At 46.4% G+C, this 23,600-nt stretch overlaps 14 non-coding genes and 2 pseudogenes across 14 annotated transcripts; 8 read left to right on the forward strand and 8 right to left on the reverse strand.

Moving 5' to 3' along the window:
* Positions 1-400: 400 nt before the first annotated feature.
* Positions 401-564, reverse strand: LOC135009448 (U1 spliceosomal RNA). Its single transcript, XR_010208990.1, has one exon. It is a non-coding gene; the product is annotated as a U1 spliceosomal RNA (small nuclear RNA).
* A 655-nt stretch (positions 565-1,219) lies between these two features.
* On the reverse strand, positions 1,220-1,382 carry LOC135009607 (U1 spliceosomal RNA). The gene has a single exon (XR_010209141.1). It is a non-coding gene; the product is annotated as a U1 spliceosomal RNA (small nuclear RNA).
* A 152-nt stretch (positions 1,383-1,534) lies between these two features.
* On the reverse strand, positions 1,535-1,698 carry LOC135009488 (U1 spliceosomal RNA). The gene has a single exon (XR_010209029.1). It is a non-coding gene; the product is annotated as a U1 spliceosomal RNA (small nuclear RNA).
* Positions 1,699-10,709: 9,011 nt separating this feature from the next.
* On the reverse strand, positions 10,710-10,872 carry LOC135009645 (U1 spliceosomal RNA). Its single transcript, XR_010209173.1, has one exon. It is a non-coding gene; the product is annotated as a U1 spliceosomal RNA (small nuclear RNA).
* A 152-nt stretch (positions 10,873-11,024) lies between these two features.
* Positions 11,025-11,188, reverse strand: LOC135009505 (U1 spliceosomal RNA). The gene has a single exon (XR_010209045.1). It is a non-coding gene; the product is annotated as a U1 spliceosomal RNA (small nuclear RNA).
* A 675-nt stretch (positions 11,189-11,863) lies between these two features.
* LOC135009584 (U1 spliceosomal RNA) lies at positions 11,864-12,026 on the reverse strand. The gene has a single exon (XR_010209123.1). It is a non-coding gene; the product is annotated as a U1 spliceosomal RNA (small nuclear RNA).
* A 152-nt stretch (positions 12,027-12,178) lies between these two features.
* On the reverse strand, positions 12,179-12,342 carry LOC135009506 (U1 spliceosomal RNA). The gene has a single exon (XR_010209046.1). It is a non-coding gene; the product is annotated as a U1 spliceosomal RNA (small nuclear RNA).
* A 592-nt stretch (positions 12,343-12,934) lies between these two features.
* Positions 12,935-13,062, reverse strand: LOC135009717 (U1 spliceosomal RNA; annotated as a pseudogene).
* Positions 13,063-13,206: 144 nt separating this feature from the next.
* LOC135009771 (U5 spliceosomal RNA) lies at positions 13,207-13,322 on the forward strand. The gene has a single exon (XR_010209271.1). It is a non-coding gene; the product is annotated as a U5 spliceosomal RNA (small nuclear RNA).
* Positions 13,323-13,592: 270 nt separating this feature from the next.
* LOC135009790 (U5 spliceosomal RNA) lies at positions 13,593-13,708 on the forward strand. Its single transcript, XR_010209289.1, has one exon. It is a non-coding gene; the product is annotated as a U5 spliceosomal RNA (small nuclear RNA).
* A 275-nt stretch (positions 13,709-13,983) lies between these two features.
* LOC135009775 (U5 spliceosomal RNA) lies at positions 13,984-14,099 on the forward strand. Its single transcript, XR_010209275.1, has one exon. It is a non-coding gene; the product is annotated as a U5 spliceosomal RNA (small nuclear RNA).
* Positions 14,100-14,373: 274 nt separating this feature from the next.
* Positions 14,374-14,489, forward strand: LOC135009796 (U5 spliceosomal RNA). Its single transcript, XR_010209295.1, has one exon. It is a non-coding gene; the product is annotated as a U5 spliceosomal RNA (small nuclear RNA).
* A 274-nt stretch (positions 14,490-14,763) lies between these two features.
* On the forward strand, positions 14,764-14,879 carry LOC135009740 (U5 spliceosomal RNA). Its single transcript, XR_010209240.1, has one exon. It is a non-coding gene; the product is annotated as a U5 spliceosomal RNA (small nuclear RNA).
* A 275-nt stretch (positions 14,880-15,154) lies between these two features.
* LOC135009811 (U5 spliceosomal RNA) lies at positions 15,155-15,270 on the forward strand. Its single transcript, XR_010209309.1, has one exon. It is a non-coding gene; the product is annotated as a U5 spliceosomal RNA (small nuclear RNA).
* Positions 15,271-22,013: 6,743 nt separating this feature from the next.
* Positions 22,014-22,177, forward strand: LOC135009725 (U1 spliceosomal RNA). Its single transcript, XR_010209226.1, has one exon. It is a non-coding gene; the product is annotated as a U1 spliceosomal RNA (small nuclear RNA).
* Positions 22,178-22,329: 152 nt separating this feature from the next.
* On the forward strand, positions 22,330-22,471 carry LOC135009598 (U1 spliceosomal RNA; annotated as a pseudogene).
* The last annotated feature ends 1,129 nt before the right edge of the window (positions 22,472-23,600 follow it).

The raw sequence follows: 23,600 nt of genomic DNA on the forward strand, positions 1-23,600 counted from the left end.
ATGATTCTACATACTTGCTGAATAATGTTTTATGACTAGTTAGCTACTACAACTCATGTTACCCCCGGATTAACCATGTTGATATTTTAAGTATTATAACCTTGGATAGCTTTTTCATTCAGAAATGTATCCATTCCTTTTTTAAATCCAATTACAGAGTCCGCCATTACCACCTTCCCTGGCAGGGAATTCCACATCCTGATTGCCCTAACAGTGAAGATCATAGTATCTCACCTGGCAGGTAAGTAGGAGTTGGGCCAGAGCTGTGGAGGATTGCTGCTCGGGCACCCCCTGTCAAATGAAGGAGATCCAACTGAGGCAGCACAAGGGAACTCTCGAAAGAAGAACAAGGCTAGAGGAAGATCTGAGACAAAGAAATCTGACTTTTACCAGAGCTGACCAGAGGAAAGCACAAACACAGTCCCCCACTACCACAAATAATGCAGTCGAGTTTCCCACATTTGGGGAAATCACAGGGGTCAGCATACCCAGAATGCAATGAATGAACCTCACCCTGGGAGAACAATCTTCATGACCATGGTATCGCCTATGCAAAATAAGTATGATTTGGGATAGGGCTGGGGAGGGCCGCTGCTCAGGCACATCTCTGTCAAGTAAAGGAGATTCAACTGAGGCAGCACAAGGGAACTCTCATCTGGGGACAACAACTGCAGGGAGAACACATATTTTCAGATGAACATGGGAGGGCAGAAGGCTGCCTAATACTGAAGCACCCCCAAACAACAAACCAAATGCAACAACTAGTACAAGCATTCCTGGGGGAAGTTCTGCAGAAGACGGATTTGCATACGGTGATGTCATCCAAGCAGTGGGCCAAAGTTGGCTGGATCCCTCATCTGCATATGAAAAGAGAAAAGGGGTATGCAGGGCATGGCGGCCTTTTGCGGCGCTTGGATGACCCTTAGTTCGCATTAAACACCCCCACCCTCCTTCGGTGTGGGGCTCATGTTGACAATGCCCCAGCCCCTGAAGCATTCAAGCTGATTTCTTACAGCAGCTTGGCACTGTAACAGCTCCAGAGCTGCTCTGTAAGGCAAGTAAAAGGGTGTGTAGTTTGCATTGTGCATTGGAAGGCACAAAGTAAGCAGACAGGAGGAGAAGTCAGGATAGTGCACAAGGGTATAAAAGGGAGGGGCTCAAGAAAAAAGAAGTGGAAACAGACAGCAAACTAGGCTGGAGAGAGACCTGAGACAAAGAGATCTGAATTATACGAGAGCCGACCAGGGGAAACACAAATTATGCAGTCAAGTTTCCCACATTTGGGGAAATCGCAGGGGCAGCACACCCAGAGTGCAATGGGTGAGCCTTGCCCTGGAAGAAGCACCTTCATGATCATAGTATCTCACCTGGCAGGTAAGTAGGAGTTGGGCTTGAGCTGGGGAGGGTCGCTGCTCGGGCACCCCCCTGTCAAGTGAAGGAGATCCAACTGAGGCAGCACAAGGGAACTCTCGAAAGAAGAACAAGGCTAGAGGAAGATCTGAAACAAAGAAATCTGACTTTTACCAGAGCTGACCAGAGGAAAACACAAACACAGTCCCCCACTACCACAAATAATGCAGTCGAGTTACCCACATTTGGGGAAATCACAGGGGTCAGCATACCCAGAATGCAATGAATGAACCTCACCCTGGGAGAATAATCTTCATGACCATGGTATCTCCTATGCAAAATAAGTATGATTTGGGATAGGGCTGGGAGGGCCGCTGCTCAGGCACATCTCTGTCAAGTAAAGGAGATTCAACTGAGGCAGCACAAGGGAACTCTCATCTGGGGACAACAACTGCAGGGAGAACACATATTTTCAGATGAACATGGGAGGGCAGAAGGCTGCCTAATACTGAAGCACCCCCAAACAACAAACCAAATGCAACAACTAGTGCAAGCATTCCTGTTTGTTTCTGAAGCCAACTTTGACCCACTGCTTGGATGACATCACCATATGCAAATCCATCTGCTGCAGGCCTTCCCCCAGGAATGCTTGCACTCTTTATATGAAATCCGAATCTCGCGAGAATCCGACAGCGGGATGATGACATTTTCCCTTGTTCAGGTTTTCCGAGTCAGGCGGGAACAACCGAGCCTGCCTCGGAGGAGGAGTTCGTGGGGTTCGTGGGGAATTCGGTTCTCGGAGAACCGAACCCGCTCCTCTCTACCTTATACCCATCAATTTTTTTTATTTTCAATCTAAGCCCCTGCAGTTTTCTGTAAGCATCTGCTTTGCTATGATGATCAACAAGTCACAAGGGCAAACACTCAGGGCTTGAGGTGTAGATCTTAGGACCAGCTGCTACAAGCATGGCAGAGGTGTCACTATCACTGGTGACACCCAGAGAGGTGGCGAGGGAGATTGTAATGCAGTGCGCGCAGATAAGCAGCGCAATGGTAAAAAGGAGGCATGGTTTCATAGGTAGGGGCGTGGCCTGGTGGCCTGAATCTACATTTTGTTGCTCCGGGTGTCCCGGGGGTTGGGGGCTGCACCGGGGACTAGTGTGTGAGCGGTGCTGGCTCCTGCACAGTGACATGGCATGGCCACTAGAGATGTGCACCGGAAATTTTTCGGGTTTTGTGTTTTGGTTTTGGGTTCGGTTCCGCGGCCGTGTTTTGGGTTCGAACGCGTTTTGGCTAAACCTCACCGAATTTTTTTTGTCGGATTCGGGTGTGTTTTGGATTCGGGTGTTTTTTTCAAAAAACCCTAAAAAACAGCTTAAATCATAGAATTTGGGAGTCATTTTGATCCCAAAGTATTATTAACCTCAATAACCATAATTTCCACTAATTTTCAGTCTATTCTTAACACCTCACACCTCACAATATTATTTTTAGTCCTAAAATTTGCACCGAGGTCGCTGGATGACTAAGCTCAGTGACCCAAGTGGCCGACACAAACACCTGGCCCATCTAGGAGTGGCACTGCAGTGTCACGCATGATGGCCCTTCCAAAAAACACTCCCCAAACAGCACATGACGCAAAGAAAAAAAGAGGCGCAATGAGGTAGCTGTGTGACTAAGCTCAGCGACCCAAGTGGCCGACACAAACACCTGGCCCATCTAGGAGTGGCACTGCAGTGTCACGCAGGATGGCCCTTCCAAAAAACACTCCCCAAACAGCACATGACGCAAAGAAAAAAAGAGGCGCAATGAGGTAGCTGTGTGACTAAGCTCAGCGACCCAAGTGGCCGACACAAACACCTGGCCCATCTAGGAGTGGCACTGCAGTGTCACGCAGGATGGCCCTTCCAAAAACACTCCCCAAACAGCACATGACGCAAAGAAAAAAAGAGGCGCAATGAGGTAGCTGTGTGACTAAGCTCAGCGACCCAAGTGGCCGACACAAACACCTGGCCCATCTAGGAGTGGCACTGCAGTGTCACGCAGGATGGCCCTTCCAAAAAACACTCCCCAAACAGCACATGACGCAAAGAAAAAAAGTGGCGCAATGAGGTAGCTGTGTGACTAAGCTCAGCGACCCAAGTGGACGACACAAACACCTGGCCCATCTAGGAGTGTCACTGCAGTGTCACGCAGGATGGCCCTTCCAAAAAACACTCCCCAAACAGCACATGACGCAAAGAAAAAAAGAGGCGCAATGAGGTAGCTGTGTGACTAAGCTCAGCGACCCAAGTGGCCGACACAAACACCTGGCCCATCTAGGAGTGGCACTGCAGTGTCACGCAGGATGGCCCTTCCAAAAAACACTCCCCAAACAGCACATGACGCAAAGAAAAATAAAAGAAAAAAGAGGTGCAAGGTGGAATTGCCTTGGGCCCTCCCACCCACCCTTATGTTGTATAAACAGGACATGCACACTTTAACCAACCCATCATTTCAGTGACAGGGTCTGCCACACGACTGTGACTGAAATGACGGGTTGGTTTGGACCCCCACCAAAAAAGAAGCAATAAATCTCTCCTTGCACAAACTGGCTCTATAGAGGCAAGATGTCCACCTCATCATCATCCTCCGATTCATCACCGTGTACATCCCCCTCCTCACAGATTATCAATTCGTCCCCACTGGAATCCACCATCTCAGCTCCCTGTATACTTTGTGGAGGCAATTGCTGCTGGTCAATGTCTCCACGGAGCAATTGATTATAATTCATTTTAATGAACATCATCTTCTCCACATTTTCTGGAAGTAACCTCGTACGCCGATTGCTGACAAGGTGAGCGGCGGCACTAAACACTCTTTCGGAGTACACACTTGTGGGAGGGCAACTTAGGTAGAATAAAGCCAGTTTGTGCAAGGGCCTCCAAATTGCCTCTTTTTCCTGCCAGTATACGTACGGACTGTCTGACGTGCCTACTTGGATGCGGTCACTCATATAATCCTCCACCATTCTTTCAATGGTGAGAGAATCATATGCAGTGACAGTAGACGACATGTCCGTAATCGTTGGCAGGTCCTTCAGTCCGGACCAGATGTCAGCATCAGCAGTCGCTCCAGACTGCCCTGCATCACCGCCAGCGGGTGGGCTCGGAATTCTGAGCCTTTTCCTCGCACCCCCAATTGCGGGAGACTGTGAAGGAGGAGCTGTTGACCGATCAAGTTCCGCTTGACTTGATAATTTTCTCACCAGCAGGTCTTTGAACCCCTGCAGACTTGTGTCTGCCGGAAAGAGAGATACAACGTAGGTTTTAAATCTAGGATCGAGCACGGTGGCCAAAATGTAGTGCTCTGATTTCAACAGATTGACCACCCGTGAATCCTGGTTAAGCGAATGAAGGGCTCCATCCACAAGTCCCACATGCCTAGCGGAATCGCTCTGTCTTAGCTCCTCCTTCAATGTCTCCAGCTTCTTCTGCAAAAGCCTGATGATGGGAATGACCTGACTCAGGCTGGCAGTGTCTGAACTGACTTCACGTGTGGCAAGTTCAAAAGGTTGCAGAACCTTGCACAACGTTGAAATCATTCTCCACTGCGCTTGAGACAGGTGCATTCCACCTCCTATATCGTGGTCAGATGTATAGGCTTGAATGGCCTTTTGCTGCTCCTCCATCCTCTGAAGCATATAGAGGGTTGAATTCCACCTCGTTTCCACTTCTTGCTTCAGATGATGGCAGGGCAGGTTCAGGCGTTTTTGGTGTTGCTCCAGTCTTCTGTACGTGGTGCCTGTACGCCGAAAGTGTCCCGCAATTCTTGTGGCCACCGACAGCATCTCTTGCACGCCCCTGTCGTTTTTTAAATAATTCTGCACCACCAAATTCAAGGTATGTGCAAAACATGGGACGTGCTGGAATTTGCCCAGATATAATGCACGCACAATATTGCTGGCGTTGTCCGATGCCACAAATCCACAGGAGAGTCCAATTGGGGTAAGCCATTCTGTGATGATCTTCCTCAGTTGCCGTAAGAGGTTTTCATCTGTGTGCGTATTCTGGAAAGCGGTGATACAAAGCGTAGCCTGCCTAGGAAAGAGTTGGCGTTTGCGAGATGCTGCTACTGGTGCCGCCGCTGCTGTTCTTGCAGCGGGAGTCAATACATCTACCCAGTGGGCTGTCACAGTCATATAGTCCTGAGTCTGCCCTGCTCCACTTGTCCACATGTCCGTGGTTAAGTGGACATTGGGTACAACTGCATTTTTTAGGACACTGGTGAGTCTTTTTCTGAGGTCTGTGTACATTTTCGGTATCGCCTGCCTAGAGAAATGGAACCTAGATAGTATTTGGTACCGGGGACACAGTACCTCAATCAAGTCTATAGTTGGCTCTGAAGTAATGATGGATACCGGAACCACGTTTCTCACTGCCCAGGATGCCAAGGCCTCAGTTATCCGCTTTGCAGCAGGATGACTGCTGTGATATTTCATCTTCCTCGCAAAGGACTGTTGGACAGTCAATTGCTTGGTGGAAGTAGTAAAAGTGGTCTTACGACTTCCCCTCTGGGATGACCATCGACTCCCAGCAGCAACAACAGCAGCGCCAGCAGCAGTAGGCGTTACACTCAAGGATGCATCGGAGGAATCCCAGGCAGGAGAGAACTCGTCAGAATTGCCAGTGACATGGCCTGCAGGACTATTGGCATTCCTGGGGAAGGAGGAAATTGACACTGAGGGAGTTGGTGGGGTGGTTTGCGTGAGCTTGGTTACAAGAGGAAGGGATTTACTGGTCAGTGGACTGCTTCCGCTGTCGCCCAAAGTTTTTGAACTTGTCACTGACTTATGATGAATGCGCTGCAGGTGACGTATAAGGGAGGATGTTCCGAGGTGGTTAACGTCCTTACCCCTACTTATTACAGCTTGACAAAGGCAACACACGGCTTGACACCTGTTGTCCGCATTTCTGTTGAAATACTTCCACACCGAAGAGCTGATTTTTTTGGTATTTTCACCAGGCATGTCAATGGCCATATTCCTCCCACGGACAACAGGTGTCTCGCCGGGTGCCTGACTTAAACAAACCACCTCACCATCAGAATCCTCCTTGTCAATTTCCTCCCCAGCGCCAGCAACACCCATATTCTCCTCATCCTGGTGTACTTCAACACTGACATCTTCAATCTGACTATCAGGAACTGGACTGCGGGTGCTCCTTCCAGCACTTGCAGGGGGCGTGCAAATGGTGGAAGGTGCATGCTCTTCACGTCCAGTGTTGGGAAGGTCAGGCATCGCAACCGACACAATTGGACTCTCCTTGTGGATTTGTGATTTTGAAGAACGCACAGTTCTTTGCTGTGCTTTTGCCAGCTTAAGTCTTTTCATTTTTCTAGCGAGAGGCTGAGTGCTTCCATCCTCATGTGAAGCTGAACCACTAGCCATGAAGATAGGCCAGGGCCTCAGCCGTTCCTTGCCACTCCGTGTGGTAAATGGCATATTGGCAAGTTTACGCTTCTCCTCCGACGATTTTTATTTAGATTTTTGAGTCATTTTTTTACTGATCTTTTGTGTTTTGGATTTTACATGCTCTGTACTATGACATTGGGCATCGGCCTTGGCAGACGACGTTGATGGAATTTCATCGTCTCGGCCATGACTAGTGGCAGCAGCTTCAGCACGAGGTGGAAGTGGATCTTGATCTTTCCCTATTTTTGGAACCTCAACATTTTTGTTCTCCATATTTTAATAGGCACAACTAAAAGGCACCTCAGGTAAACAATGGAGATGGATGGATACTAGTATACTTATGGATGACGAGTGACTGACGACACAGAGGTAGCTACAGCCGTGGACTACCGTACTGCGTCTGCTAGTATAGAGATGATAATGAATGATATAAAAAAAAAATATATATATAACTACTGTAGGTATATATAATATAATGACGGACCTGGTGGACACTGTCAGCAGACTGCTAAACTACTAGTATGAAGAAGATAGAAAAAAACTTCCACCACAGGTAGGTAGGTATACAATTATGGACGAGCACTGACGACACAGAGATAGCCACAGCCGTGGCCTACCGTACTGCGTCTGCTAGTATAGAGATGATAATTAATGATATAAAAAAAAATATATATAACTACTGTAGGTATATATAATATAATGACGGACCTGGTGGACACTGTCAGCAGACTGCTAAACTACTAGTATGAAGAAGATAGAAAAAAAAAACCACCACAGTTAGGTATACAATTATGGACGAGTGACGACACAGAGGTAGGTACAGCCGTGGACTACCGTACTGCGTCTGCTAGTATAGATAATATACTAAATATATTACTACTGTAGGTATATAATATAATGACGGACCTGGTGGACACTGTCAGCAGACTCCTAAACTACTAGTATGAAGAAGATAAAAAAAAAAACCCCACCACAGGTAGGTAGGTATACAATTATGGACGAGCACTGACGACACAGAGATAGCCACAGCCGTGGACTACAGTACTGCGTCTGCTAGTATAGATAATATAATAAATATATTACTACTGTAGGTATATAATATAATGATGGACCTGGTGGACACTGTCAGTAGACTCCTAAACTACTAGTATGAAGAAGATAGAAAAAAAAAACCACCACAGGTAGGTAGGTATACAATTATGGACGAGCACTGACGACACAGAGATAGCCACAGCCGTGGACTACCGTACTGCGTCTGCTAATATAGAGATGATAAAGATGAAAAAAAAAATATAACACTACTGCAGGTAAATATTTATATAATATATGTATGACGGACCTGCTGGACACTGTCAGCAGAATGCATTTATAGAATAAAAAAAAAACACCACAGGAGTGTTTAACTTTTTCAGGCAGACAATATACTGGTGGTCACACTGGCAGCAAAAGTGTGCACTGTACTCCTGCTATAACTGCTCCCCAGTCTCCCCCACAATTAAGCTGTGTGAGCAGTGAGCACTCAGCACAGTCAGATATACATAGATGATATATCATGCAGCACACTGAGGCTGAGCACAGATATGGTATGTGTATCGTTTTTTTTCAGGCAGAGAACGGATTATAAATAATAAAACTGGTGGTCACTATCAGCAAAACTCTGCACTACTGAGTACTCCTGACAAGTTCAACTGCTCCCCAAATTAGTAGTAAATCAAATGTCACTCGTCTCTATCTTCTAATCTAAACGGAGAGGACGCCAGCCACGTCCTCTCCCTATCAATCTCAATGCACGTGTGAAAATGGCGGCGACGCGCGGCTCCTTATATAGAATCCAAGTCTCGTGAGAATCCGACAGCGGGATGATGACGTTCGGGCGCGCTCGGGTTAACCGAGCAAGGCGAGAGGATCCGAGTCTGCTCGGACCCGAGCAAAAAAGGGTGAAGTTCGGGCGGGTTCGGATTCCGAGGAACCGAACCCGCTCATCTCTTATGGCCACCCAGCATGACGCCTCCCTTCTTGACCATGCTGTAATTGCAGTCGCACTGCAGTTCAGCGTGATCATAAAAAATGGTGTAGCCTCCTGCTGGTGCAGACTGTATGTGCGCGCAGGAAGCCGCCACCATTTTTGTGATCACAGCGGCTGAATGTGATGTCATACAGCTGCTGTGACCACGCCCCCTGTGTCTCCTCCATTGCAGACCCCATTTTGAAGCCTTGCCCCCGCACCGCTCCATCCCTGACTTGGAAATGGAGTGTTGCTGACCCCCCTCTCCCCCCCTGCCCCGATTGACAGGCAGAGGCGATCGCATTCTCTGCGGGGTGCCGCAGAAAATGCAGGCACATGCGTATGCTCTTAGCAATTTTTGCAGTTGGATCACTTATTGTGATTGCAATCCAACCTGAATCAGGCCCTATTACCTATCACAATGCGCTGCGGGCAGTACAAAATTGGTTTAATATAGGAGAAAAACCCCCAGACCTGTGCTCCTTAACTGTACCTGGTGGCTAGTGGAGCGGCTGCCCAGTAATCAGTGTCCACGCCAGTGCGCACACGGTCCACCCCCTACGGCCACGCTCCCCTTCATCAGCGGCCTCGTGATCCGGAAGGGCGGTGTGTGTGTGACTGACCTTAGGAAGAAACCGGAGCCTCCGCTGCAGTGACCCAGCAACCAGGGCACGGGAGTATACAGCGCCGCTGGGAGTGATGAAGCTGCAGTAAAGATGTCTATTAGACCTAGCCTGCTGCAGCCCTTGTAGATTCTCATAAAACAAGTTCTTCTTTTCTTGTCAAAATGAATAGCTAAGAATTGGCTTCCTGAGGCAGGCCCCTGTTAAGTGGCCTGCTACTGAAGGCACCAACTACAAACTGAGCTCCCTGTTCATGGAAGCGGGGTTATAGAGGAGGATGCGCTGAGCATCTTGGGAACAGTCAAAAGCTTTGAGTCGGTTGGTGCCTCAGATCAAGATCCTACTCTACACCCCAATGTGAATCCTTGTGGAGTCCTGTGTACCCCACAGAAGAAATTAATGTGTCACACCCATTGGCAGCAACCTTAGAATAGCTGCTGATGGGCACAATTGAGAAAGGAAGGGGGGGGGGACATTTGAATCCAGCACATAGATGCAATTCAAATATGTAATTTGTACCTTCCTATTTTAAAATATAATGGATGAACTTCACCCTGTGAGAACAATCTTCATGATCAAGAGATCTCATATGCAAAATAAGTATGAGTTGGGATAGGGCTGGGGAGGGTGGCTGCTCGGGCAGCCCCTCCCCCATCAAGTTAAGGAGATTCAACTGAGGAAGCACAAGGGAACTCTCGTCTGGGGACAACAACTGCAGGGAGACCACATCTTTTCAGATGAACATGGGAGGGCGGAAGGCTGCCTAATACTGAAGCACCATCAAATATCAAACCATATGCAACAACTAGTACAAGCATTCCTGGGGGAAGGTCTGCAGCAGACGGATTTGCATACGGTGATGTCATCCAAGCAGTGGGCCAAAGTTGGCTGGAACCCTCATCTGCATATGAAAAGAGAAAAGGGGCATGCAGGGCATGGCGGCCTTTTGCGGTGCTTGGATGACCCCTAGTTCGCATTAAACACCCCCACCCTCCTTTGGTGTGGGGCTCATGTTGGCTATGCCCCAGCCCCTGAAGCATTCAAGCTGATTTCTTACAGCAGCTGGGCACTGTAACAGCTCCAGAGCTGCTCTGTAAGGCAACTAAAAGGGTGTGGGCCCTGCAGCACTACCTGTAGTTCGCATTGTGCGTTGGAAGGCACAAAGTAAGCAGACGGGAGAAGTCAGGATAGTGCGCAAGGGCATAGAAGGGAGTGGCTCCAGAAAAGAGAAGTGGAAACAGACAGCAAACTAGGCTGGAGAGAGACCTGAGACAAAGAGATCTGAATTATACGAGAGCCGACCAGGGGAAACACAAATTATGCAATCAAGTTTCCCACATTTGGGGAAATCACAGGAGCAGCACACCCAGAGTGCAATGGGTGAGCCTTGCCCTGGGAGAAGCACCTTCATGATCATAGTATCTCACCTGGCAGGTAAGTAGGAGTTGGGCTAGAGCTGGGGAGGGTCACTGCTCGGGCACCCCCCTGTCAAGTGAATGAGATCCAACTGAGGCAGCACAAGGGAACTCTCGAAAGAAGAACAAGGCTAGAGGAATATATGAGACAAAGAAATCTGACTTTTACCAGAGCTGACCAGAGGAAAACACAAACACAGTCCCCCACTACCACAAAAAATGCAGGCGAGTTTCCCACATTTGGGGAAATCACAGGGGTCAGCATACCCAGAATGCAATGAATGAACCTCACCCTGGGTGAACAATCTTCATGACCATGGTGTCTCCTATGCAAAATAAGTATGATTTGGGATAGGGCTGGGAGGGCCGCTGCTCAGGCACATCTCTGTCAAGTAAAGGAGATTCAACTGAGGCAGCACAAGGGAACTCTCATCTGGGGACAACAACTGCAGGGAGAACACATATTTTCAGATGAACATGGGAGGGCAGAAGGCTGCCTAATACTGAAGCACCCCCAAACAACAAACCAAATGCAACAACTAGTGCAAGCATTCCTGGGGCAAGGCCTGCAGCAGATGGATTTGCATATGGTGATGTCATCCAAGCAGTGGGTCAAAGTTGGCTTCAACCCTCATCTGCATATGAAAAGAGAAAAGGGGCGTGCAGGGCATGGCGGCCTTTTGCGGTGCTTGGATTACCCCTAGTTCGCATTAAACACCCCCACCCACCTTTGGTGTGGGGCTCATGTTGGCCATGCCCCATCCCCTGAAGCATTCAAGCTGATTTCTTGCAGCAGCTGGGCACTGTAACAGCTCCAGAGCTGCTCTTTAAGGCAAGTAAAAGATTGTGTGGGCCCTGCAGCACTACCTGTAGTTTGCATTGTGCATTGGAAGGCACAAAGTAAGCAGACGGGAGGAGAAGTCAGGATAGTGCACAAGGGTATAGAAGGGAGGGGCTCAAGATAAAAGAAGTGGAAACAGACAGCAAACTAGGCTGGAGAAAGACCTGAGACAAAGAGATCTGAATTATACGAGAGCCGACCAGAGGAAACACAAATTATGCAGTCAAGTGTCCCACATTTGGGGAAATCGTAGGAGCAGCACACCCAGAGTGCAATGGGTGAGCCTTGCCCTGGGAGAAGCACCTTCCTGATCATAGTATCTCACCTGGCAGGTAAGTAGGAGTTGGGCTAGAGCTGGGGAGGGTCACTGCTCGGGCACCCCCCTGTCAAGTGAAGGAGATCCAACTGAGGCAGCACAAGGGAACTCTCGAAAGAAGAACAAGGCTAGAGGAATATATGAGACAAAGAAATCTGACTTTTACCAGAGCTGACCAGAGGAAAACACAAACACAGTCCCCCACTACCACAAAAAATGCAGGCGAGTTTCCCACATTTGGGGAAATCACAGGGGTCAGCATACCCAGAATGCAATGAATGAACCTCACCCTGGGTGAACAATCTTCATGACCATGGTGTCTCCTATGCAAAATAAGTATGATTTGGGATAGGGCTGGGAGGGCCGCTGCTCAGGCACATCTCTGTCAAGTAAAGGAGATTCAACTGAGGCAGCACAAGGGAACTCTCATCTGGGGACAACAACTGCAGGGAGAACACATATTTTCAGATGAACATGGGAGGGCAGAAGGCTGCCTAATACTGAAGCACCCCCAAACAACAAACCAAATGCAACAACTAGTGCAAGCATTCCTGGGGGAAGTTCTGCAGAAGACGGATTTGCATACGGTGATGTCATCCAAGCAGTGGGCCAAAGTTGGCTGGAACCCTCATCTGCATATGAAAAGAGAAAAGGGGTATGCAGGGCATGGCGGCCTTTTGCGGCGCTTGGATGACCCTTAGTTCGCATTAAACACCCCCACCCTCCTTCGGTGTGGGGCTCATGTTGGCCATGCCCCATCCCCTGAAGCATTCAAGCTGATTTCTTGCAGCAGCTTGGCACTGTATCAGCTCCAGAGCTGCTCTGTAAGGCAAGTAAAAGGGTGTGGGCCCTGCAGCACTACCTGTAGTTTGCATTGTGCATTGGAAGGCACAAAGTAAGCAGACAGGAGGAGAAGTCAGGATAGTGCACAAGGGTATAAAAGCGAGTTTCCCACATTTGGGAAAATCACAGGGGTCAGCATACCCAGAATGCAATGAATGAACCTCACCCTGGGAGAACAATCTTCATGACCATGGTATCTCCTATGCAAAATAAGTATGATTTGGGATAGGGCTGGGGAGGGCCGCTGCTCAGGCACATCTCTGTCAAGTAAAGGAGATTCAACTGAGGCAGCACAAGGGAACTCTCATCTGGGGACAACAACTGCAGGGAGAACACATATTTTCAGATAAAAATCTTGGTCATGCTCTGGTTTCTCTTCAGAACGAACAAATCTTTCGCCTTTTATTAAAGATTTCCGTGGAGAGGAGCAAAACCGAGTTTTATCTCAATTTTTGCATGCCCCATCTTTTTGGGGTTTCTTTTATCGGTTTAAAGATAGAATGAGTGTGCTTTAATGTAAGCTCATTTGCATAGAAATGACAGTAAATGTTTGTTTCTTTTCAAACAGAACTTTCTTGACCATGCTACTTGCTTGAAAGATCTGGGAGCACATGGAATACAGTACAAACCATGCTTATAGCAAGGAGAAGCCAGGTGAGAAATCTGCTTACTTTCAAGTTGGGCGCTCACTTTGATCTGAATGAGGACTGCTGGCACAGCATTTAGGCGACAGGTGGAATCTTGGTCATGCTCTGGTTTCTCTTCAGAACGAACAAATCTTTCGCCTTTTATTAAAGATTTCTGTGGAGAGGAGCAAAACTGAGTTTTATCTCAATTTTTGCATGCCCCATCTTATTGGGGTTTTATTTTATCGGTTTAAAGATAGAACGAGTGTGCTTTAATGTAAGCTCATTTGCATAGAAATGACAGTAAATGTTTGTTTCTTTTCAAACAGAACTTTCTTGACCACACTAATTGCTTGAAAGATCTGGGAGCACATGGAAAAGAGTACAAACCATGTTTATAGCAAGGGGAAGCCTGGTGAGAAATCTGCTTTCTTTCTTTCAAATTGGGTGCTCACTTTGAGCTGAATGAGGATTGCTGGCATGGCACTCAGGCGACAGGTGGAATCTTGGTCATGCTCTGGTTTCTCTTCAAAACGAACAGATCTTTCGCCTTTTACTAAAGATTTCCGTGGAGAGGAGCAAAACTGAGTTTTATCTCAATTTTTGCATGCTCCGTCTTATTGGGGTTTCTTTTATCGGTTTAAAGATAGAACGAGTGTGCTTTAATGTAAGCTCATTTGCATAGAAATGACAGTAAATGTTTGTTTCTTTTCAAACAGAACTTTCTTGACTATACTAATTGCTTGAAAGATCTGGGAGCACATGGAAAAGAGTACAAACCATGTTTATAGCAAGGGGAAGCCTGGTGAGAAATCTGCTTTCTTTCTTTCAAATTGGGTGCTCACTTTGAGCTGAATGAGGACTGCTGGCATGGCACTCAGGCGACAGGTGGAATCTTGGTCATGTTCTGGTTTCTCTTCAGAACGAACAAATCTTTCGCCTTTTACTAAAGATTTCTGTGGAGAGGAGCAAAACTGAGTTTTATCTCAATTTTTGCATGCTCCGTCTTATTGGGGTTTCTTTTATCGGTTTAAAGATAGAACGAGTGTGCTTTAATGTAAGCTCATTTGCATAGAAATGACAGTAAATGTTTGTTTCTTTTCAAACAGAACTTTCTTGACTATACTAATTGCTTGAAAGATCTGGGAGCACATGGAAAAGAGTACAAACCATGTTTATAGCAAGGGGAAGCCTGGTGAGAAATCTGCTTTCTTTCTTTCAAATTGGGTGCTCACTTTGAGCTGAATGAGGACTGCTGGCATGGCACTCAGGCGACAGGTGGAATCTTGGTCATGTTCTGGTTTCTCTTCAGAACGAACAAATCTTTCGCCTTTTACTAAAGATTTCCGTGGAGAGGAGCAAAACTGAGTTTTATCTCAATTTTTGCATGCCCCATCTTATTGGGGTTTTATTTTATCGGTTTAAAGATAGAACGAGTGTGCTTTAATGTAAGCTCATTTGCATAGAAATGACAGTAAATGTTTGTTTCTTTTCAAACAGAACTTTCTTGACCACACTAATTGCTTGAAAGATCTGGGAGCACATGGAAAAGAGTACAAACCATGTTTATAGCAAGGGGAAGCCTGGTGAGAAATCTGCTTTCTTTCATTCAAATTGGGTGCTCACTTTCAGCTGAATGAGAACTGCTGGCATGGCACTCAGGCGACAGGTGGAATCTTGGTCATGCTCTGGTTTCTCTTCAGAACTAACAAATATTTCGCCTTTTATTAAAGATTTCCGTGGAGAGGAGCAAAACTGAGTTTTATCTCAATTTTTGCATGCCCCATATTATTGGGGTTTCTTTTATCAGTTTAAAGACAGAACGAGTGTGCTTTCTTGTTAGCTTTAATGTAAGTTTATTTGCATAACAATGACAGTAAATGTTGTTTCTTTTCAAACAGAACTTTCTTGACCATGCTACTTGCTTAAAGGTCTGGGAGCACATGGAAAACAGTACAAACCATGCAGTATCACAAGAGCCTTTATTTGATCTTTCATGAAGATAGAGCAGAATTGAGGACACGTCAACAATTTCTGCCGAAGGTGGTTCATCTTTCCACATGGTGCCTTTGGCCACTGACACCTTCGTTGAGTCAAAGTCTCTGGCTGTGGTCAGAACTTTGAAAATGTATGTCACCAGAACGGTTCAGATTAGGAAAACAGAGGCTCTGTTTGTCCTGTATGCTCCCAACAGGATTTGGTGTCCTGCTTCCATGCAGACCATTATGCGCTGGATCTGTGGTAAGATTCAGCATGCTCGTTCCACGGCAGGATTGCCGTTACTGAAGTAGGTGAAGACCCATTCTACTAGAAAGGTGGGTTCATCCTTGGCAGCTGGTCGGGGAGTCTCGGCATTGCAACTTTGCCGAGCAGCTATTTAGTAAACACTTTTGCTAAGTTTTACAAGTTTGATACCTTGGCTGATGATAACCTTAAGTTGGGTCATTCGGTGCTGCAGAGTCGTACGCACTCTCCCACCCGTTCAAGAGCTTTGGTATAACCCCATGGTTCTTAATGTGACCCCAGCATCCTCTAGGTCGTATGAGAAAATAGGATTTTAATACCTACCGGTAAATCCTTTTCTCTTAGTCTGTAGAGGATGCTGGGCACCCGTCCCAGTCCATACTGTGTCTGCAGTTATTACTTGTGGTTATACACATGTTGTGTTATGGTTCTGGTCAGCTTTTTGCTGCAATTGTTCATGCCGTTGGCTTGTGTTCTGTTGAATGCCACGTTCTGCGGCATGTTTAAGGTGTGAGCTGGTAAGATGCTCACCTTAGTTTAACAATAAATCCTTTCCTCGAAATGTCCGTCTCCCTGGGCACAGTTCCTATAACTGGAGTCTGGAGGAGGGGCATAGAGGGAGGAGCCAGTTCACACCCTTTGAAAGTCTTAAAGTGCCCATGTCTCTTGCGGATCCCGTCTATACCCCATGGTTCTTAATGTGACCCCAGCATCCTCTACGGACTAAGAGAAAAGAATGCCCTTGCGCACTATCCTGACTTCTCCTCCCGTCTGCTTACTTTGTGCCTTCCAACGCACAATGCGAACTACAGGTGGTGCTGCAGGGCCCACACCCTTTTACTTGCCTTACAGAACAGCTCTGGAGCTGTTACAGTGCCCAGCTGCTGCAAGAAATCAGCTTGAATGCTTCAGGGGATGGGGCATGGCCAACATGAGCCCCACACCAAAGGAGGGTGGGGGTGTTTAATGTGAACTAGGGGTCATCCAAGCACTGCAAAAGGCCGCCATGCCCTGCATGCCCCTTTTCTCTTTTCATATGCAGATGAGGGTTCCAGTCAACTTTGGCCCACTGCTTGGATAACATCACTGTATGCAAATCCGTCTGCTGCAGACCTTCCCCCAGGAATGCTTGTACTAGTTGTTGCATATGGTGCTTCAGTATTAGGCAGCCTTCCGCCCTCCCATGTTCATCTGAAAAGATGTGGTCTCCCTGCAGTTGTTGTCCCCAGACGAGAGTTCCCTTGTGCTTCCTCAGTTGAATCTCCTTAACTTGACGGGGGAGGTGCTGCCCGAGCAGCCCTCCCCAGCCCTATCCCAACTCATATTTATTTTGCATATGAGATCTCTTGATCATGAAGATTGTTCTCACAGGGTGAGGTTCATCCATTATATTTTAAAATAGGAAGGTACGAATTACATATTTGAATTGCATCTATGTGCTGGATTCAAATGTCCCCCCCCCCTTCCTTTCTCAATTGTGCCCGTCAGCAGCTATTCTAAGGTTGCTGCCAATGGGTGTGACACATTAATTTCTTCTGTGGGGTACACTGGACTCCACAAGGATTCACATTGGGGTGTAGAGTAGGATCTTGATCTGAGGCACCAACCGGCTCAAAGCTTTTGACTGTTCCCAAGAAGCTCAGTGCATTCTCCTCTATAACCCCGCTTCCATGAACAGGGAGCTCAGTTTGTAGTTGGTGCCTTCAGTAGCAGGCCAATTAACAGGGGCCTGCCTCAGGCAGCCTATTCTTAGCTATTAATTTTGACAAGAAAAGAAGAACTTGTTTTATGAGAATCTACAAGGGCTGCAGCAGGCTAGGTCTAATAGACATCTTTACTGCAGCTTCATCACTCCCAGCGGCGCTGTATACTCACGTGCCCTGGTTGCTGGGTCACTGCAGCGGAGGCTCCGGTTTCATCCTAAGGTCAGTCACACACACACCACCCTTCCGGATCACGAGGCCGCTGCTGAAGGGGAGCGAGGCCGTAGGGGGTGGGCCGTGTGCGCACTGCGGTGGACACTGATTACTGGGCAGCCGCTCCACTAGCCACCAGGTACAGTTAAGGAGCACAGGTCTGGGGGTTTTTCTCCTATATTAACCCAATTTTGTACTGCCCGCAGCGCATTGTGATAGGTAATAGGGCCTGATTCAGGTTGGATTGCAATCACAATAAGCGATCCAACTGCAAAAATTGCTAAGAGCATACGCATGTGCCTGCATTTTCTGCGGCACCCCGCAGAGAATGTGATCGCCTCTGCCTGTCAATCGGGGCGGGGAAGGGGGGGAGAGGTGGGTCAGCAACACTCCATTTCCAAGTCAGGGATGGAGCGGTGCGGGGGCAAGGCTTCAAAATGGGGTCTGCAACGGAGGAGACACAGGGGGCGTGGTCACAGCGACTGTATGACATCACATTCAGCCGCTGTGATCACAAAAATGGTGGCGGCTTCCTGCGCGCACATACAGTCTGCACCAGCAGGAGCCTACACCATTTTTTATGATCACGCTGAACTGCAGTGCGACTGCAATTACAGCATGGTCAAGAAGGGAGGCGTCATGCTGGGTGGCCATGCCCTGTCACTTTGCAGGAGCCAGCACCGCTCACACACTAGTCCCCGGGTGCAGCCCCCAACCCCCGGGACACCCGGAGCAACAAAATGTAGATTCAGGCCACCAGGCCACGCCCCTACCTATGAAACCATGCCTCCTTTTTACCATTGCACTGCTTATCTGCGCGCACTGCATTACAATCTCCCTCGCCACCTCTCTGGGTGTCACCAGTGATAGTGACACCTCTGCCATGCTTGTAGCAGCTGGTCCTAAGATCTACGCCTCAAACCCTGAGTGTTTGCCCTTGTGACTTGTTGATCATCATAGCGAAGCAGATGCTTACAGAAAACTGCAGGGGCTTAGATTGAAAATAAAAAAATTGATAGGGTATAAGGTAGAGAGGAGCGGGTTCGGTTCTCCGAGAACCGAATTCCCCACGAACTCCACGTGGTTTACACTGGTCCGAGGCAGGCTCGGTTGTTCCCGCCTGACTCGGAAAACCTGAACAAGGGAAAATGTCATCATCCCGCTGTCGGATTCTCGCGAGATTCGGATTCCATATAAAGAGCTGCGCGTTGCTGCCATTTTTACTCGTGCATTGAAGAGAGAGCGGAGAGGACGTGGCTATGTTCTCTCAGTGGAAATCTCAATATCAGTGCTCAGTATCAGTGGTTACTTATTGCTGCTCAGTAATACTAGTAGTGTGTCTCTCCTGCTCAGTGTCAGTTCTCAGTAGTATCCTCATCAGTGCTCAGTATCACTGTTCATTGTCTTGTGCTGCATTGTGTTGCTCAGCATAATACAGTACATTACTAATAGTCCAGTGCTGCATCTTGCTGCTCAGTGTCAGTTCTAGTATCCTCATCAGTGCTCACTATCACTGCTCATTGCATTGTGGTGTTCTGTATACTACAATAACATAGTAATATAGTAACATAGTTTTTGAGGTTGAATAGAGGCAAATTGCCCATCGTGTTCAACCTGTTTTAAGTTGTGATGATTCTACATACTTGCTGAATAATGTTTTATGACTAGTTAGCTACTATAACTCATGTTACCCCCGGATTAACCATGTTGATATTTTAAGTATTATAACCTTGGATAGCTTTTTCATTCAGAAATGTATCCATTCCTTTTTTAAATCCATTTACAGAGTCCGCCATTACCACCTTCCCTGGCAGGGAATTCCACATCCTGATTGCCCTAACAGTGATGAAACCTTTCCTCCATTGCGTTCTGAACTTTCCTCCAGTCGCAGCGAGTGACCACGTGTTCTTTTAATAAATAATTCCTCTGATAACTCTTTGTTATGTATCTTTACATATTTGAAGATATTAATAATATCTCCTCTTAGGCACCTCTTTTCTAGTGTATAAATATTCAGCCTAGTAAGTCTTTCCTTATAGTCCAGTACTTTAAGGCCTTTAATCAATTTAGTCTTCAGGATCTCTGACACTTCCATGAGCAGCAGAGTAGTGCAATGGAAGCATGCTGGGCCCATAACCCAGAGGTCGATTGATCGAAACTATCCTCTGCTATGTGCATTTTTTTTTTTATAATTAAAGTAATCAAAAACTGGGATTGATATTTTGGCACTTTTATTTTTACTTAAAGTACAATAACTTTTATCATTTTAATTTGTTTTAATAGTATATTGACAGCATTGTTTTCTTTAAAAAATCCACTTAATTTTCTTTACCCTATTACTGAAATGGTAATTGACAAAAACAAACTACATTGTCACCAGAAGAGCAATGCAAAATGTACAAGTGATATATGAAAATCATCTTCCATCTTGAATTTCAATGATGCATTGGGACAACAATTTGTGAGAAACATCTTCACCCATAAAGAAAGATTTTCTTAATTCCTTACCTGTGTGCTGATTAGATATCACCTTGTTTTCACATTAAACAGACTTCCCCATGAGGAAGCAGCAAGGATGCAGTGACGTTTCCTGGTGTCAACCTGTATTATTTCAGTAGACATTGAAATGAGGATGCATCTTTGATGCCTTTCCAATGAAGCAAGTTTAATTCAGTAATAGGTGAAAAACCATTCCTACAAAGGTGTTAATCGGAGACTTGGCTTTGTGGACACTTTTCAGAGAGCAAATTTGTTAGCATAAACATAAAATCAGAAAATGAAGAGCTGTTTAATCACTCAATTGGACTTTTCTGCCAGCATAATTTTTTTTCTCTGCAACTCACTGCTAAATTGTGCTTCCTAGCTGTTTTTTTATAAAATCACTTAATCAAATCTAACTCTGATTACATCAGAGAAGGACAGGTACCCTACACCATAAGGGGGGTTTTTGAAATTTTGACTTGTCTACTTAAAGATCACCAAAATCTGATTACAAGGTCAATTACATCCCTGGGTGGGATTGAACCACCAACCTTTTGGTTAATAGCCAAACATGCTAACCGATTGCGCCACAGAGACACCTTGCGAAAGTCAATACTGACAAAGGCTAATAAGCATTCATCTAGAACGTTTCCTAGAAAAACTTTAAAAAGTCAATAATCTGGAGAATTTTTGTAAGAAACACATTGGTACTTTCCCATGATGAGTGAGTGCTTCAGGATTTCTTGCACTTACATGGGCTATTAACCAAAAGGTTGGTGGTTCAATCCCACCCAGGGATGTAATTGACCTTGTCATCAGATTTTGGTGATCTTTAAGTAGACAAGTCAAAATTTCAAACCCCCTCTTATGGTGTAGGGTACCTGGCCTTCTCTGACGTAATCAGAGTTAGATTTAATTAAGTGATTTTATAAAAAACAGCTAGGAAGCACAATTTAGCAGTGGGTTGCAGAGAAAAAAATAACATTTTAAACCTACCGGTAATTTTTTTTTCTCGTAGTCCGTAGAGGATGATGGGGACTCCGTAAGGACCATGGGGGATAGACGGGCTCCGCAGCAGACATGGGCACTTTAAGAAAGACTTTAGATCTGGGTGTGCACTGGCTCCTCCCTCTATGCCCCTCCTCCATACCTCAGTTAGAGAAACTGTGCCCAGAGGAGACGGACAGTACGAGGAAAGGATTTTTGTTAATCCAAGGTCAAGATTCATACCAGCCACACCAATCACACCGTATAACTTGTGATATACTACCCAGTTAACAGTATGAAAACAACATAGCATCAGTCCAAGACCGATGAAAACTAACATATAACCCTTATGTAAGCAATAACTATATACAAGTCTTGCAGAAGTAGTCCGCACTTGGGACGGGCACCCAGCATCCTCTACGGACTACGAGAAAAAGATTTACCGGTAGGTTTAAAATCTTATTTTCTCTTACGTCCTAGAGGATGCTGGGGACTCCGTAAGGACCATGGGGATTATACCAAAGCTCCCAAACGGGCAGGAGAGTGCGGATGACTTTGCAGCACCGATTGAGCAAACAGGAGGTCCTCCTCAGCCAGGGTATCAAACTTATAGAACTTTGCAAAGGTGTTTGAACCAACTTTGACCCACTGCTTGGATGACATCACCATATGCAAATCCATCTGCGGCAGGCCTTCCCCCAGGAATGCTTGCACTAGTTGTTGCATTTGGTTTGTTGTTTGGGGGTGCTTCAGTATTAGGCAGCCTTCTGCCCTCCCATGTTCATCTGAAAATATGTGTTCTCCCTGCAGTTGTTGTCCCCAGATGAGAGTTCCCTTGTGCTGCCTCAGTTGAATCTCCTTTACTTGACAGAGATGTGCCTGAGCAGCGGCTCTCCCCAGCCCTATCCCAAATCATACTTATTTTGCATAGGAGATACCATGGTCATGAAGATTGTTCTCCCAGGGTTAGGTTAATTCATTGCATTCTGGGTATGCTGACCCCTGTGATTTCCCCAAATGTGGGAAACTCAACTGCATTATTTGTGGTAGTGGGGGACTGTGTTTGTGCTTTCCTCTGGTCAGCTCTGGTAAAAGTCAGATTTCTTTGTCTCAGATCTTCCTCTAGCCTTGTTCTTCTTTCGAGAGTTCCCTTGTGCTGCCTCAGTTGGATCTCCTTCACTTGACAGGGGGGTGCCCGAGCAGCGACCCTCCCCAGCTCTAGCCCAACTCCTACTTACCTGCCAGGTGAGATACTATGATCATGAAGATGCTTCTCCCAGGGCAAGGCTCACCCATTGCACTCTGGGTGTGCTGCCCCTGCGATTTCCCCAAATGTGGGAAACTTGACTGCATAATTTGTGTTTCCCCTGGTCGGCTCTCATATAATTCAGATCTCTTTGTCTCAGGTCTCTCTCCAGCCTAGTTTGCTGTCTGTTTCCACTTCTTTTTTCTTGAGCCCCTCCCTTCTATACCCTTGTGCACTATCCTGACTTCTCCCGTCTGCTTACTTTGTGCCTTCCAACGCACAATACAAACTACAGGTAGTGCTGCAGGGCCCACACCCTTTTACTTGCTTTACAGAGCAGCTCTGGAGCTGTTACAGTGCCCAGCTGCTGCAAGAAATCAGCTTGAATGCTTCAGGGGCTGGGGCATAGCCAACATGAGCCCCACACCGAAGGAGGGTGGAGGTGTTTAATGCGAACTAGGGGTCATCCAAGCGCCGCAAAAGGCCGCCATGCCCTGCACACCCCTTTTTTTTTTTTTTTAAATATATTTATTGAAGAGTTTTCAAGCACATACATGTAAATACATAAAATGTAAGATGAAATGTACATACAACAAATGAGTAATACGTATTAGGTCTGAGAAATATGCGCATGGAGGGGGGGAAACACATAAGGGTAACTGAGATGGGAGGGGGGGGGGCGGGGAGATGAGACCAGCAGAGAGTGAGTATTAGGGCCTGCCCATAACACTCTTAACCACACCATGTTACTAGTGCCATTAAAGATAATAAATAATAGATAAAAGAAATAAAGATATAATGATATGCAACTTTTAAAGGTAGCCAGGTATAACAGTGTACTTAAACCTTAATAAATGATTCATAAGCTAGTATAGAGCAGTCCAAGGTTTCCAAGATATGACGTTTAGTAGGTACTGCCAGCGATTCTATGAGTGGGCTCCATTTGCGACAAAACTTTCGCGTATTGTAAGATGGAGATGATAAAACCGATTTTCTATCATAAAACAATAACTGTAAAAGCTTCTGCTTGACTTCCGCGAGGGAAGGAGCAGAACGTTTGACCCACCTAATCAATATACATTTTTTCCCAAGCGTGAGGATCACACTGAGGAGCGGGATATGAACAGCCTTGATCTGCCAGTTTGTGAAGTTTAATGTGAGGCAGGCTAGCTTATCAGGTGTTAAGTTTATTAAAAATATACTATTGATATATGCAAAAAGTTTACACCAGAATTTTCTGATTTTTCTGCATTCC

Source organism: Pseudophryne corroboree, unplaced genomic scaffold, assembly GCF_028390025.1.
Source record: "Pseudophryne corroboree isolate aPseCor3 unplaced genomic scaffold, aPseCor3.hap2 scaffold_227, whole genome shotgun sequence".
Lineage (NCBI taxonomy): Eukaryota > Metazoa > Chordata > Amphibia > Anura > Myobatrachidae > Pseudophryne > Pseudophryne corroboree.